The following is a 12,798-nucleotide window of genomic DNA, read 5'->3' as shown; positions in this document are numbered from 1 at the left end:
TTACGATGTTCTGTTCCCACGAGCCTTTATTTTACGCGTCGCTGTCAAAATACGGCACGTAAAATTACAGCTCCAAAAACGGCTGTAAAAAAACGCAGCAAAAATCGCGAGTTGTTAAAAACACGGCTGAAAATCAGGAGCTGTTTTCGCCTGAAAACAGCTCCGTATTTTCAGACGTTTCTGGTCACTGCGTGTGAACATACCCTTATTAGCTTCGTTGCTCCTCTTTGTATTTTTTTCAACTACAGGGCATCCTTTCTATGAACTAGAGCCCAGAACTGAACTGCATATTCTAGATGAGGCCTCACTAATGCTTTGTAAAGTGGTAATATTACATCCCTGTCCCGCGAGTCGATGCCTCTTTTAATACACGACAATATCTTGCTGGCCTTTGAAGCAGCTGATCGACATTGCATGCTGTTTTTTAGTTTATGATTTAGGGTATGTTCACACGAGGGCGTCCGTAACGGCTGAAATTACGGGGATGTTTCAGCCTGAAAACATCCCCGTAATTTCAGCCGTAACGGCATGTGCAGGCGCTTGTACGCCGCGTCAATTACGGGCGTAATTAGCGCTGCTATTCATTGGAGTCAATGAATAACGGCTCTAATTACGGCCATAGAAGTGACAGGTCACTTCTTTGACGCGGGCGTCTATTTACGCGCCGTCATTTGACAGCGGCGCGTAAATATACGCCTCGTGTGAACAGACAAACGTCTGCCCATTGCTTTCAATGGGCAGATGTTTGTCAGCGCTATTGAGGCGCTATTTTCGGGCGTAATTCGGGGCAAAAACGCCCGATTTACGTCCGTAAATAGGCCGTGTGAACATACCCTTACAAGTACACCCAGATCCTTCTCAATAAGTGACTCCCAGTATAGCTCCCCCTAGGACATATGATGCATGCAGGTTGTTGGTACCCAGATGCATAACTTTACATTTATCTACATTAAACTTTATTTGCCAACTAGATGCCCAAACACCCAGGGCCTGTTCACACAGAGTTTTTTGAGACGTTTTTTGACTCGGAAACCGTGCCAAAAAACGGCCGAAAATGTCTCCCATTGATCTCAATGGGAGGCGGAGACGTTTTTTTACCGTGAGCGAAAAAACCGTCTCGCGGTAAAAAGAAGCGTCATGCCCTATCTTCAGGCGTTTACGCCTCTGACCTCCCATTGACATTAATGGGAGGCAGAGAAAGCGTATTTCGCGTCGTTTTTTTGTCCGTAGCACTCAGTGGGCACGATTGAAAAACGCAGCGAAAATAGCGGCAAACGGCGTGCAGGCCGGTCAAAATCTGCCTCAAAATCCCACATGGAATTTTGAGGCAGAATTTTCCTCCTGCAAAAAACTCAGTGTGAACATGTCCTAAGTTTGTTTAAATCCGCTTGCAATTCACGAACATCTTCCATAGACTGAACTATATTACATACCTTGGTGTCATCTGCAAAAATAGAAATAGTGCTATTAATCCCATCCTCTATATCATTAATAAATAAGTTGAATAATAGTGGTCCTAGCACTGAACCCTGGGGTACACCACTTATAACCGGGGACCATTCAGAGTAGGAATCATTGACCACAACTCTCTGGATACGGTCCTTGAGCCAATTCTCAATCCAATTACAAATGATACTATCTAAACCTATAGTCCTTAATTTACCCATTAGACGTCTATGAGGGACAGTGTCAAATGCCTTTGCAAAGTCCAAAAACACTATCCACAGCGGCCCCTCTGTCTAAGCTTCTGCTCACCTCTTCATAAAAACAGATCAGGTTGGTTTGACAACTTCTGTCCTTAGTAAAACCGTGCTGGCTGTCACTTATAATACTATTTTTTGTCACATAATCCTGTATATAGTCCCTCAATATCCCCTCAAACATTTTCCCCACGATGGATGTTACGCTTACTGGTCTATAATTACCCAGGGATGACCTAGAGAGCTTTTTGATAATAGGCACCACATTTGCCCTGCGCCAGTCCTTTGGCACTATACCAGTCACTAGAGAATCTCTGAATATTATGAATGGGGGACAGAAATAACTGAACTAAGCTCTTTAAGAACTCTAGGGTGTAACCCAGCTCGTCCCGGGGCCTTGTGTACATTTATTTTGTTTAATTTAGCTTGGACCAGATCTACATTCATCCAATTCAGTATATCAACTGATATATTAACCGTACTGGCACCGGCTACATCAGCTGCTCTTTCTTCTGTTGTATATACAGAGCTAAAGAACCCATTTAGTAACTGCCTTCTCTTGATACCCTGTGACCAACTCCCCATAACCACTATCTAAGGGTCCTTGGCTTTTTTGCATTTATATACTTGAAGAATTTTTGGGGATTTGTTTTACTATCCTTGGCCACCTGCCTTTCATTTTAAGTGTGTTCATTAAAAAAAACTGATGAATTTCATTTGTCAGGCTTTTTTTTGTCCCAGCCCCCTGAAAACACCCAAGGGAAGGTCACATGTTCACCTAGACACTATTTTCTCTGGCTTTCACAGCATAGAGACCTTTGTTGATTCCCTAGTTTTTCTGCATTGTTTTCTGGAGTATTTATAGCTATTTGTGGAGTGCAATATGCACTGATCCCTGTAGATAACGCCACAGACCTCCTGTTTATGATGCCACACCGTTCCCATGTATATGATGCCACACAGCCCCTTTGTAGATGATTCCACACACTTCCTTGCGTATGATGCCACACAGCCCCCTTGTATATGATGCCACAAAGACCACCTGTAGATGATGCCACACTGCCTCTCTGTAGATGATGATACACAGCCTCCCAGTAGATGATGCCACACAGACCCCCTGTATCTGCCACACAGACTCCCTGTAGTTGATGCCACACACCTCCCTGTATATGATGCCACACAGAGCCCCTGTAGATGACGCCAAACAGCCCTCCTGTAGATGATGCCACACAGCCCGCCTGTAGTTGATGCCACACACCTCCCTGTGTATGATGCCACACAGACCTCCCTGTAGATGATGCCACACTGCCTCCCTGTATATGATGCCACACAGAACCCCTGTATATGCCACATTGACCCCTGTAGTTGATGCCACACACATCCCTGTATATGATGCCACACAGCCTCCCTGTAGATGATGCCACACAGCCCCCCTGTAGATGATGCCACACAGCCCCCCTGTAGATGATGCCACACAGCCTCCCTGTATATGATGGCACACATCCTCCCTGTATATGATGCCACACAGCCTCCCTGTATATGATGCCACACAGCCTCCCTGTAAATGATGCCACACAGACCCCATGTATATGCCACACAGACCCCCTGTAGATGATGCCACACACACCCTCCCTGTTGGAATGTTCTGGGACTGTCTCTGTAAATTCTGGACAGTCCCGGAAAATTCACTACAGTTACCACTATGTACAATGCCCCCTGTACTAGCACCACACTACCCTTGTAGTGAGCGCAACAATACACTACATTTAACTTTCGGCTGCCCTGCATACTCACTGATGCAGCGCCATCTCTTGTCTTCTTCAGGTGTGGTCTCATCTGCACGGGATCTGCCGAGGCGGCGGGATGAACTCGTGAAGACGAGAGACCTCACCTGAAGAGGACGGCGCTGCATCGGTAAGTATGCCAACAATAGCCAGCAAGGGAAATAGTAGTTCCCTTGCCAATCCCCATGTCAGAGGTCCGTTTTTAACCGTTGTTACATGTATTGACAGCCGTTAAAAACGGATCCATTGACTTCTATGGGGGCCGTCTGGCCGTGAAAACGGCCAAAAATAGGACATGTCCTATTTTTTGACGGTCATTATTCACGGGCCGTTAAAGAAATAGCCGTGTGAATACACCCATAGAACATCATTGTTCTGAAAACGGCCGTTAAAAGAACGGCCGTTTTTCATTGTTGTGTGAATGTAGCCTAAGACTGAATGAGGAGGAGCTGGGAGGGGGAGCAGCAGGGGAGACATCGGATTGGTCAGACACCATAGTACAGCTGTGACATCACACCAGGTAAGCCTGCCCACTTGGCCACTATGGAGGGAAAAATTGACATTTACAGAAGCCATGAGAGGAAAGGAAAAAGACCTGAAATCTGCAGGTTACACATAACATTTCTGGTTCCACTACATTTACTATATAGTTATAGCTGCTTAAGGAATTCTTGGGATTTTTATTTTGTAATTATATGTAAACTTTAACTGATGACTAAGGAATAATATTTTCTTACATGTTCCTTGTATAAAGTGAGTATTAGTTCCCTTTCCCACTTACTCATATTTAAGTGTCTGGGGAGCCATGACACAATGATAAAAACACAATGATAAAAATAGGGAAGAACCTCTAATCACGAGAGGCAGTAGGTTGAAGTGAATGGGCGACAGCAGCAATGAAAACCAGTTGCAATAGTATGAGCTAAGAAAAAGAAACTGATGATACAGCTGGCACAAGCTCACCAAAGCTAAAGAACTGAAAAATGTTGCACAGTCTGACAATTTGGCATAAACTAGATGAATCCATTGTACCTTTGCTAAAGTTGTAAAATAATTCCTTTAATAACCACTAAAAGATACGTTAGTATGCATAATGGCGTAACTTGAAGGTCTTGGGTCCCAATACAAACTCCTGCTGCCTGGTTACTAGACCCCTGAGTATGCATGCAGCTCTGTCTTAACCTGCTGCTCTTCACTGCCAATTATACACAGGGCTACGGCCCTGGTAGAGATGCTATTGCACAATTTGTAGGAATTAATCCATGTCTAACTGGCATCAATATGTGTGATGGAAAGTTAAAGGCTCTGATTCAACCCAAGGCTGGAGTAGGCAGCTGAAGAAGAAGTTATAAAAATGTTGCCATTATATTTCCGAGGGACAGCAGTGTATGTCTTCGAAGGGACTATGAACTCAAGTTGACTCCCCTGCTTAGTGAGCCAGCAGGGCTACCAACAGGGTAGCAATCCTAAGCACACAGCCAAGACAATGCAAATGTGAATTCTGGATAAATCTGTGAATGTCCTTGAGTGACCTAGGTAGAGCCTGGACTTGAGCTTGATTGAATGTTTCTGCAATAACTGCATTAATGTTCCCCATCCAACCAGACAGAGCTTAGAGGATCTGCAAAGAAGAATGGCAGAAAATCCCCTAATACAGGCGTCCCAAGCTTGTAGCATCATACCCAAGTAGACTTAGGGCTGTAATCGCTGAAAAGCTGCCTATAGAAAGTACTCAGTAAAGGATCTGAATACTTGTGTAAATGTGATATTTTATTTTAAATAAATTTGCACACATTTCTACTAATCTCATTTTTTTTTTGTTATTAAAGAGCAGAGTTTCCCAACCTTTTCAGGCTCGAGGCACCCCAGGGGAAAAAAAACAAAACTCTCAGTGCACCCCTACCAAAAATTGTTTACAAAACGACAAAAAATGGCTAAAAACAAGCACTACACTCTTAGGGTATGTTCACACACACTAATTACGGATGTAAATCGGGCGTATTAACCCCCGAATTACGTCCGAAATTACGGCTTGAATGCGTTGACAAACATCTGGCCATTGAAAGCAATGGGCTGACGTTTGTCTGTTCACACGAGGCGTATATTTACGCGCCGCTGTCAAAAGACGGCGCGTAAATAGACGCCCGCGTCAAAGAAGTGACCTGTCACTTCTTGGGGCGTAATTGGAGCCGTTAATCATTGACTCCAATGAAAAGCAGCGCCAATTACGTCCGTAATGGACGCGGCGTTCAAGCGCCTGCACATGCCGTTACGGCTGAAATGACGGGGCTGTTTAATTTCGGCCATTATGGACGCTGTCGTGTGAACATACCCTTAGGGTATGTTCACACAGCGTTTTTTTGTAAGGCAGAAACTAAAAATCTGCCTCAAAATTCCTTTAGGTATTTTGAGGCAGATTTTGAATTGACAGCGTTGTTTGACTTTTTTTTTTGCTGTGTTTTTTGGCCAGATTTTTTTTAAGCCGTTGAAGCGAATGCAAAAACCGCAGACAAAAAAAGCACCAAACGAGCGCCGCAGGTTTTTTCTGCCTCCTATTAATTTCAATGGGAGGTCAGAGGTGGAAACCACTCGAAGACCATCAGCCCCCCACTCACAGTGAAATGACCATCAGCCCCCAACTCACAGTAAAATGACCATCAGCTCCCCACTCACAGTAAAATGACCATGAGCCCCCACTCACAGTAAAATGACCATCAGCTCCCCACTCACAGTAAAATGACCATCAGCCCCCCACTCACAGTAATGACCATCAGCCCCCCACGCACAGTAATGACCATCAGCCCCCCACTCACAGTAATGACCATCAGCCCCCCACTCACAGTAATGACCATCAGCCCCCCACTCACAGTAATGACCATCAGCCCCCCACTCTCAGTAATAACCATCAGCCCGCCACTCAGTAAAATGACCATCAGGCCCCCACTCACAGTATAATGACCCGTCAGTAAAGAGACCATAAGCCCCCTCCAGTAAAGTGGCCATCAGCCTCAGTCCCCCCCAGTAAAATGACCACCAGCCCCCTCCAGTAAAGCCACCATCAGCCTCAGGCCCCCCCCCCCCCCCCCCCCCGCCAGTAAAATGACCATCTGCCCCTCTAGTAAAGTGACCATCACAGAGAGAAAGTGTGCTTACTCCTGGGGAAGGAATAAATAAGGAGGTGTAAGAACAACAACTCCCAGCATGTCCAGGCTGTTATGTGATATCAGAGAACGTTTACAGGAGGAGGAGGAGGTAGAAGAGGAGAGAACTACCAATTCCCAGCATGTCCAGGATGTTATGTGATAAAGTTTACAGGAGGAGGAGGTATAAGAACAACAACTCCCAGCATGTCCAGGCTGTTATTAAGGGATATAAGAGGACATTACAGGGAGGGGGTATAAGAGGAGAGAACTATAACTCCCAGCTTGTCCAGACTGTTATGTGATATCAGAGGACATTACAGGGAGGAGGTATAAGAGGAGAGGACTACAACTTCCAGCATTCCCCTGGCTCCATTTCTCACACAATTGGTAACAAACTAAAGGAAAAAAAAAGACTTACCCTGCACAGCACGGCTCCTCTCCCTCCGTCAGACTTCTAGTGGGAACGACTGTTATAGAGTATTGTGTGTGATTGATGAGAAAATACTGAATATTACCAAAGTTAGAATAATGATGGAAAAGGTGAAGAGGTCTCAATACTTTCTGAATGCACTGTATGGGATAAGCAGCATGTCAACATTTCTATTCCATAATGCTTTTCAATACCCTAAAATACCTCATGGTAAAAGTCTTATTATATCAGACGATACTTATCTAAGATAAGCAACAATTGGCTTCCACTTTATTGAGGGCTACTTGTTGGCAGTAAATGGCAATACAAGGCATGTAGTAATCCAAAAGTATGTGGATACCTGACCATAATCCTACAGTATATGAACTTGTTGGACATTCCATTCCAAAACCACGTGCGTTAATATGTAGTTGAACCCTTTTTGTTGCTAGAATAGCGTCCACACTTCTGGGAAGGCTTACCATAAGATTTTAGGGTGTGTTTTTCAGCCAATAGAGCATTTGTGAGGTCAGACACTGATGTTGAATGAGAGGGTGTAACGTCTATGGCCACGGCCCGTCGATCGGTCGTTAACCCCGACGGCCGTGGCCATGGACAGCTTACCTGCCTGCAGCGTCGTCCCCCAGTCAGGCGCCGGCACTCTCTTCCGGATTCCGAGTATCTCCGGCGCGTGCGCGCGCCCGCGCGTGCACGGCCTTAAAGGGCCAGTGCGCGCGTTTTTGTAAAAAACTGTAATCTGGCCCAGGATGCCCTGGGCTATAAAAAGGGCTCTGCCCTCTTGCCCTTTGCCAGAGCGTTGTTAGTTTTCCCGTTGTTCGTCTTGCTTATGGTCTCCCAGTGTCTTCCAGCCTCCCAGTGTACCTTGCTCCTGTATTCCGTATCCCGTATCCTGTTTCCGTGCTACCTAGTGCTATTGCCGTGCTGTGCTACCTGCCGTGCTGTGCTACAGTCTACGCTACCCTGTTACGCCTCACCGAACGACTTCCCACTGCCTGGTTCTGGACGTGTCCGCCTCGCCACTGCCTACGATTGCCTCAGGTACTCTCGCTGAACCATTGAACTGTGTACCTTCCGGTTTGGCCAGCTGCCATCCCCGCTACGCAGTACGGCCCAGTGGGTCCACACCCCGCATCGTGACATCCACACCCCGCAGCGTGACAGTACGCTCTGGCCATGGACCCCGCTGGCCAATTCAAGGGCTTGTCACCCTCCCAAGCCATGCAGGCGGATCTGCTGGATCTCCGAGCTAGGCAGGACCAGCTCCTCGTGGCCGTGGACTCTATGGTGCAGCAGCTAGGGACGCTAGTTGCCTCCATTACTGCTTCTGTGCAAGTTCCTCAAGCCGACCCTCCTGTTGCTCCTCCTGGCAGTTCCTGTACGGACCCTCGGTTCTCGCTGCCATTGCCCTCTCGGTTCGATGGAGACGCCAGTGGTTGTCGGGGGTTCCTGAACCAATGCCACATTCATTTTACCCTGCACTCTCGGGCATTTCCGTCAGATGGAGCCAAGATCGCATTTATCATCTCCCTCCTGACCGGCAAGGCCCTGGCATGGGCTAACCCTATCTGGGAACGTCAGGGACCCGAGACTTCCAGGAGTTCGCACGAATTTTCCGAACCGTTTTTGAGGAACCAGAACGAGTCTCATCAGCCGCCACAGCCATCTTCAACCTTCGCCAAGAGGACAACTCCGTGGGCGAGTATACTATTCAGTTCCGGACTCTGGCAGGAGAGCTATCCTGGAACAATGAGGCATTTGTGGCATCCTATTGGCATGGTCTGTCGCCCGAGATCAAGGACGAACTGGCTGCTCGAGACCTGCCTCCTGCGTTGGACGACTTGATTCTGCTTGCCACTCGGGTTGACATAAGGCTGAGGGAGAGATCCCATGAAGTTCGTCAGGAGCGCCGGCGTCCTAGACTGGCGCCCAACTTTCAGCAACCCCTCTTGCCTGCTTCTATCGCTTTGCCTGCGGTTCCGATGCAAGTTGACCGACTAAAATTATCGGTCCAGGAGAAACAGCGCAGGCGCACCTCTGGACTGTGCTTATATTGCGGCCTCGCTGGCCACGTCTTGCGTCTGTGTCCTCACAAGCCAAAAACCCCAGCGCCTAGGCTTGGTTGGAGAGACAACCCTGGGCGTCAACACATTAAAGCAAGAACTCTCCTCCAAACTATTTATTCCTGTAACCATTATTGCTGGCGAGAGGTCTCATCAGGTCTCTGCATATCTGGACTCCGGCTCTGCAGCCAACTTCATCTGCCAGGATCTTGTGGATCTCCTACAGTTGCCCACTATCCCGCTCGAAAGGCCGTTGATCGTTGCCTCGGTGGATGGACTGCCATTACCAGACCCAGTTGTGTCCATAACCAAGCCGTTGAAACTCCAAGTGGGAGCCTTTCATGCTGAGATCATCTCTCTGTTCGTCCTATCCAAGGCCGTCAACCCCGTGCTGTTGGGGTTGCCTTGGCTTCGTCTGCACGCCCCCGTTCTGGATTGGAACTCTGGAGAGGTTCTCCAGTGGGGCCCGAAGTGTCTTGACCGCTGTCTGAGTCACATCCAGTCGCCACAGCCCGCTCCTCTTCAGTCGTTGGCAGGTTTGCCCCTCTGTTTCTCTATGTTCGGCGATGTCTTCAATAAAAAAGAGGCCGAGACCTTACCGCCACACCGGGCATATGACTGCCCAATTGACCTGGTTCCGGAATCGTCTCCTCCTCATGGTAGAGTGTATCCTCTCTCCTTGCCAGAGACCCAGTCCATGTCGGCTTACATCAAGGAGAACCTGGAGAGGGGTTTCACTCGTAAATCTTCATCCCCGGCCGGAGCAGGGTTCTTCTTTGTTAAAAAGAAAGATGGATCATTACGACCATGTATCGACTACCGAGGCCTAAACCAGATCACGGTGAAGAACAGGTACCCTCTGCCTTTAATTTCGGAACTGTTTGATCGCATACGGGGGCAAAAAATTTTTCTAAACTGGACCTGCGGGGGGCCTATAATCTGATCCGGATTCGTCGAGGTGACGAGTGGAAGACTGCCTTTAATACTCGTGATGGGCATTACGAATACTTAGTCATGCCCTTCGGCCTGTGTAACGCTCCCGCAGTATTCCAAGAATTTGTCAATGACATTTTTCGTGATCTCCTGTATGTTTGTGTTGTGGTGTATCTCGATGACATTCTGATTTTTTCCCCAGACCCAGTAACTCATCGAAGTCATGTCCGCCAGGTGTTGCTCCGTCTAAGAGAGAATCGACTTTACGCCAAATTGGAGAAGTGTGTGTTCGAGAAGTAGTCTCTATCCTTCCTGGGCTATATTATCTCAGATCAGGGTCTCAAGATGGATCCCCAGAAGGTAAAGGCCGTCCTGGAGTGGCCACGCCCCCAAGGCTTAAGGGCCATCCAACGCTTTCTAGGATTCGCCAACTTCTACCGACTCTTCATCCCCAACTTCTCATCTTTGACAGCACCTATCTCCACCCTTACTAAGAAAGGTATGAATGCCAAGTTGTGGACCCCGGAGGCTAAAGCTGCATTTGAATCCTTAAAGAAAGCCTTCACATCTGCCTCCATTCTGCACCATCCGGACGTGTCCTTACAGTTTTCGTTACAGGTGGACGCCTCCTCGGTGGGTGCTGGTGCACTGTTGTTCCAGAAAAGACCGAAAGGCAAGGCCGTGGTATGTGGTTACTATTCCAAGCTCTTTTCTTCCGCAGAGCGTAACTACTCGATTGGGGACCGGGAGTTACTGGCCATCAAACTGGCTCTGCAGGAGTGGAGACACCTACTGGAAGGCGCGGTTCACCCTATCCTGATCTTCACGGATCACAAGAATTTGACCTACATACAGACGGCCCAGCGGTTGAATCCTCGTCAAGCCAGGTGGTCGTTGTTCTTTGCTCGATTCCGGTTCGAACTCCACTACCGTCCCGCCGACAAGAATGTGAGGGCCGATGCCTTGTCTAGATCTTTCGAAACCGAGGACGCCATGGAATCTCCACAAAATATCATTGACCCATCCTGTATCTTCTCTGTGAATCACCTGCAAATCAGAGACATTCCTCCGGGTAGGACTTTTGTGCGTCTGGCTGACCGAGGAAGAATTCTTTGCTGGGGTCACAACTCTAAGCTGGCAGGTCACGCGGGTGCTCGTAAGACCCAAGATTTAATCACCCGTCAGTTCTGGTGGCCCACGCTGCCCAAAGATGTCATGGACTTTGTCTCCTCGTGCACAGTCTGTGCAGCAAATAAAGTTGCCCACTCCAGACCTGCGGGCTTGCTCCAACCACTGCCTGTGCCCGTTGCCCCGTGGCAACATGTCGCTATGGACTTCGTCACGGATATTCCTCCTTCTGCGAGTTGCAGTGTGATCTGGGTGGTGGTGGATCGATTTTCCAAGATGGCTCACTTCATCCCGTTGACCGCTCTGCCGTCTGCTACGCGGTTGGCTGACCTCTTCATACAGCACATCTTCCATCTGCACGGATTGCCCCTGCATATTGTCTCGGACAGAGGTGTCCAGTTTACCTCGAAGTTTTGGAGAGCACTCTGCGGGCTCCTTGGTGTGAAATTGGACTTCTCTTCGGCCTATCATCCCCAGTCCAACGGGCAAGTCGAGAGAGTTAACCAGATTATGGAGAACTACCTACGTCACTTTGTGTCCAGGCGCCATGATGATTGGGTGCAGTTGCTCCCGTGGGCAGAGTTCTCCTATAACAACCACACCAGTGAGTCGACCACATCCAGTCCATTTTTCATCGTCTACGGCCAACATCCTCGTATACCTCTGCCTGTTTCTACTATGTCCCAGGTGCCTGCAGCCGACTCCACCTTCAGGGACTTTCTACAGATATGGCAACAGACCCGATCTTCTATCCTCTTGGCGGTGGACCGCATGAAGAGAAAGGCAGACACAAGAAGACGGGCGCCTCCGCAGTTCCTTCCAGGGACTAAAGTCTGGCTGTCCTCTAGGAATATCCGGCTGAGGGTGCCGTCATGCAAATTTGCCCCGAGGTTCCTTGGTCCCTTTGAAGTCCTGCTACAAATTAACCCGGTATCCTACAAGCTGCGGCTCCCCCCCCCCCCACTCTCAGGATTCCTAACTCCTTTCACGTCTCCCTGCTAAAACCGGTGGTCCTGAACCGCTACTCCAGGACTCCTAGTTCCACAGTGGTTCCTGCCGGTCCATCTGGGACTTTCGAGGTAAAGGAGATTCTGGCCACCAAGAAGGTGGGAGGAAGGACATTTTATTTGGTGGACTGGAGGGGAAGAGAGGTCTTGGGAGCCAGAGGAGAACATCGATGCCCCTGTTCTTGTGAGGAAGTTTCTCTCTCGCTCTGGTCCCAAGAAGAGGGGGCGTAAGAGGGGGGATACTGTAACGTCTATGGCCACGGCCCGTCGATCGGTCGTTAACCCCGACGGCCGTGGCCATGGACAGCTTACCTGCCTGCAGCGTCGTCCCCCAGTCAGGCGCCGGCACTCTCTTCCGGATTCCGAGTGTCTCCGGCGGGTGCGCGCGCCCGCGCGTGCACGGCCTTAAAGGGCCAGTGCGCGCGTTTTTGTAAAAAACTGTAATCTGGCCCAGGATGCCCTGGGCTATAAAAAGGGCTCTGCCCTCTTGCCCTTTGCCAGAGCGTTGTTAGTTTTCCCGTTGTTCGTCTTGCTTATGGTCTCGCAGTGTCTTCCAGCCTCCCAGTGTACCTTGCTCCTGTATTCCGTATCCTGTATCCTGTTTCCGTGCTAC

The sequence above is a fragment of the Rhinoderma darwinii genome, chromosome 1, assembly GCF_050947455.1.
Source record: "Rhinoderma darwinii isolate aRhiDar2 chromosome 1, aRhiDar2.hap1, whole genome shotgun sequence".
Lineage (NCBI taxonomy): Eukaryota > Metazoa > Chordata > Amphibia > Anura > Rhinodermatidae > Rhinoderma > Rhinoderma darwinii.
Note: the sequence above shows the minus strand (reverse complement) of the source record.